Here is a 4,279-nt window from a genome sequence, read left to right on the forward strand (position 1 = left end):
GCACTCAATCTGTCGCTTGTTTCTACTAATTTTCTAAGAGTTGAGGAAAAGTGAGACCAATCACCTTCTCATGAAAATGTGTATGTGGTGAAGGAATAAAGTCTGGATTGCATGACGGGAGACCCAAGGTGGAGATGGATTTCCCATGCAGTAGCCCAGGCAGGCTGTAGGATTCCTGTCCTTGGCTCTCCTAGGGGGATCTGTGAAGTCTCTAAGGTCCATTGTTCTGTCCTCAGAGCTTACCTGTATGTCCCAAACAGCCTCAGCCCCTTGCATCATGGTTTTTTGTTTTTTTTTTTTTTTCTTTTTAAAAAATTTTTTTGGCTGTGTTGGGTCTTCATTATTGTGCACAGGCTTTCTCTAGTTGTGGCAAGCGGGGGCTACTCTTCATTGCAATGTGCGGGTTTCTCATTGTAGTGGCTTCTCTTGTTGTGGGGCACAGACTGTAGAGTGCAGGCTGAGTAGTTGAGGCACTCGGGCTTAGTTGCTCCACGGCATGTGGGATCTTCCAAGACCAGGAATCGAACCCGTGTCCGCTGCATTGGCAGGTGGATTCTTAACCACTGCGCCACCAGGGATGCCCGCATCATGCTTTCTCGTACTGTGTCATGTTAATATGGTTATCAGTTGCCTTCAAATTATCAACAGATTCATAGCCTCCTGATGGATGATGTAATCACCATGCACTATGCACTTTCAGCACAGAACGATGCTGTTCTCTTTTATCGCCTATATCCAGCAAGGGATGACTCCATCAGAAAGAGATTTCACTTTGCACATTGCTAGACTATGCTTCGGGCTTTCCCCAATAGAGGAGAACAATGGAGCCTTGGCTCCCAAGCGCTGCCGTTCACCTGCATCACTCCCTATAAAATGGGGCTAGGCCCTGTGAAATGGATGGGCTGGTGTTGCAACAGTTGTAGGACCAGCTTGTCAGCTGCGAGTCTACATAGTGCCTGGTAGTCAGATAAAGGAAACTTTATTTACATAACTAGTCCATCAAACTTACTTCTAATTATTTTTCTCTGATGGCAAATTCTGAAATCTAGAAACCTCCTGTGCATGTACTTTCTTTTTTGACAAAAGTAAGGGCTTGTATTTATGTAAAAAAGAGTGGATGATATCTTCCCTCTCTTTTTATATTTATATTAAAAATTTATATTCTGATATACAACAATATATTAGGGAAAATAAGGTCATGATTCTTTATTATATTGTATGAAGAACTTCTAAGATGACTGAACTTTCTTTAGTTTTTCTTACTGAGGGGTCACCAGTCTTTTTCAAGGGAGGGTCTATTTTTTTAAGATGTCTGTTGACTAGAGAGATAGCCATTCAGGAGGAAATAAGGAGAACAGGTATGTATTAATCTTTTCTGGCTACTGGACAGACCCAGTTTCTGTACCAGGCTGTCTTATGGAGGAGTCTGAAGCCAAAATTTTAAGCCTGCACCTGTGCTCCAGCTGCTCAAGAATGAGGACCAACATTTTGTATGTGACCAATTCTCTTCTCTCAAAACTGTGATTTTCATTTTGTCTCTAATAGTTTTGCTGAAAGAAAATCCCTTAAATATCTTAACTGAAACAATGCTTATTTGGAAGGAAATCCGTTTTGGGTCAGCAAAGTTTGAGTCCTGATTGCGGAGGCTTCCTGGGCTCTCAAGGACTCCCTAACCATTCCTCTCTGCTTCCTTCATAGCTACCTCTGTCTGACTCCAGCCCTGGAGGGTAGCTGGAACAAGGAACTCAGCTCTGAGGCTGAGGTCACACATCAGTCTAGAACCTTCATCCTAGAAACCTCTGTCATTTCTTTCTCTGGGCGAGTTTCTGAGTTTCTGCAGAAATAGAAGGCTACCATTCGGAATGACTCTGAGGGCTATATTAGTCTCCTATATGAGAATGTTATGAAGCAATGAAGGGCGTTGGAGTCTGCTGTTACCTGAACTTGTGGCAACAGGAAAAGTCAGTACGTGCCCTCTATCACTGAAAGCTTGAGTTTGGTATCATATGTGATAGGGAGAGAAAAGAAAAGGATCAATGGAACACAGTCTGTTTATCGCTTTACCTTTGAATAAGGCCTCTGCAGTGCTTACAATATCAGATGGACTTGTCATCATCACAAATATTTGGAATGGCAGATTGCAACCTCTATGGGTGTGAGTGTGTGTGTGTGTGTGTGTATTAAATTTTGCCCTGATTTCTGATGCTTTTGTTTCATGAGTTAATTTCCTGTTAAACATTTATGATGGGGAAAACAGTTTTTCCAAAAGTTAAATATAAAATTACCATATGACCCACCAATTCACTCTTTGGAAATACCCAGGAGAATTGAAAGCACGGTTTTGAACTGATATTTGTACACCCTTGAAAAGGTATTGTACACAGTAATGCTACTCTTACTCATAGTAGGATTGTTCACAATAGCCAAAAGGTGGAAATAACCCAAATATCCATCAGTTGATAAATAGATAAACAAAATGTGGTTACACATACAATGGAATATTGAGCCACAAAATGGAATGGAGTACTGATACAGTCTACAAAGAATGAACCTGAAAAACATCATAATAAGTGAAAGATATTAGGCATGTATTATATTATTCCACTCGTATGAAGTATCCAGAAAATGATTGCCAGCGGCTGGGTAAAGGGGGGAATGGGGAATGACTACATTTTTTTTTTTTAGTCTATGAATATCAGAGATTTACTATTTTTTTACATACATGTATATAAATTCTTTTGTATATCCTTTTCCATTATGGCTTTTCTCAGGATACTGAATAGAGCTCCTGTGCTCTACAGTAGGACCTTGTTGTTTATCCATTGTATATGTAATAGTTTGCATCTGCTAACCCCAACTTCCTACTCCATCCCTCCCCCATCCCCTCCCCCTTGGCAACCACAAGTCTGTCTTCTATGTCTGTGAGTCTGTTTCTTTTTTGTAGATAGGTTCATTTGTGTCATATTTTAGATTCCACACATAAGTGATAGCATATGGTATTTGTCTTTCTCTTTCTGACTTACTTCATTTAGTATGATAAAAATATGGATGGTTTCATGAATCTGCATGGCATCCTTGTGCAAGGGCCATGCTAATCTTCTCTGCATTGTTCCAATTTTAGTATACATACTTTCCAAGCAAGCATGGGAGTGACTACTTAATGGGCATAGGGTTTCCCTTTGGGGTGATAAAAATGTTGTGAAACTAGATATAGGTCATTGTTGCACAACATTGGGAGTACCCTAAAATGCCACCGAATTGTCTACTTTAAAGCAGTTAATTTTATGTTATCTGAATTTGACCTCAAGTTAAAAATTCTATGGTGGGATTTCAAGAATCCAAGAGCAGAGCTTTAAAAACAGGTCAGAAGAATACATTTCTTAAATACTATACACACATATAGACACATACAGATGTAGGTACAGAAGTCCCAATATGAGGACTGTTATATATTGGCCAGGTATGATGGTTACTTTTATGTGCCAATTTGACTAGGCCAGGGGTGCTCAGATATTTGGTAAAACATTAATCTGGGTATTTCTGGGAGAGTATTTTCCATGAAATGAGCATTTAAGTCAGTAGATTACTTAAAGCAGATTTCCTCCCTGATGTGGGTGGGCCTCCACCAGTCAGTCGAAGGTCTGAATAGAACAAAAAGTCTGATTGTCCTGAGTAAGAGACAGTTTCTTCTGCCTGATTGCATTCAGGCTGGGACCTTGACCTTTGCTTGCCTTCAGACTAGAAATACTCCCTCTACTCTCCTGCGTCTCCACCGTGCTGACTCCTCTGTAGATCTTGGGACTTATCAGTCTGCATAACTGCATGAGCCAATTCCATGTAACAAATGTCTTTATATTTGTATCTACATCTCTATCTATCTCTCTATCTACCTTCCTATCTATCTCACCTATGGGTGCTCTGGAACCAATACAGAGAATCCTAATACACCAATTTACAAGGTTTCTGACACAATTATTCCTCTTTTCATTTTCTTTCTGAGCTTTCTTTCTGTTACCCTTTTTATCCTTTCTATGTAATGTCCTATTGTCTACATGACTTTACTTCAAGTAGCCTCACAATTAATGGCAAACAAAATTGCTTATTCAACCTGAAATTAAAATTTTATCAGAAAATAAAGTTAACTCCACTGTTCTTTTGACTGAAAGTTAATTTTACCACGTGTGAAAATGTCACCAAGTTATGTTTCTGTGTCTTTTTCTTCATAAGAGAAAGGTTTTGTTTAATTGTACCTTTTCTGACATGTGAGTTTTATAATGAA

General features: G+C 39.5%; 1 non-coding gene across 1 annotated transcript; it reads right to left on the reverse strand.

The window, feature by feature from the left end:
- Positions 1–3,038: 3,038 nt before the first annotated feature.
- Positions 3,039–3,145, reverse strand: LOC130847277 (U6 spliceosomal RNA). Its single transcript, XR_009052058.1, has one exon. It is a non-coding gene; the product is annotated as a U6 spliceosomal RNA (small nuclear RNA).
- Positions 3,146–4,279: the final 1,134 nt, after the last annotated feature.

Source organism: Hippopotamus amphibius, chromosome 2 (assembly GCF_030028045.1).
Source record: "Hippopotamus amphibius kiboko isolate mHipAmp2 chromosome 2, mHipAmp2.hap2, whole genome shotgun sequence".
Taxonomy (NCBI): domain Eukaryota; kingdom Metazoa; phylum Chordata; class Mammalia; order Artiodactyla; family Hippopotamidae; genus Hippopotamus; species Hippopotamus amphibius.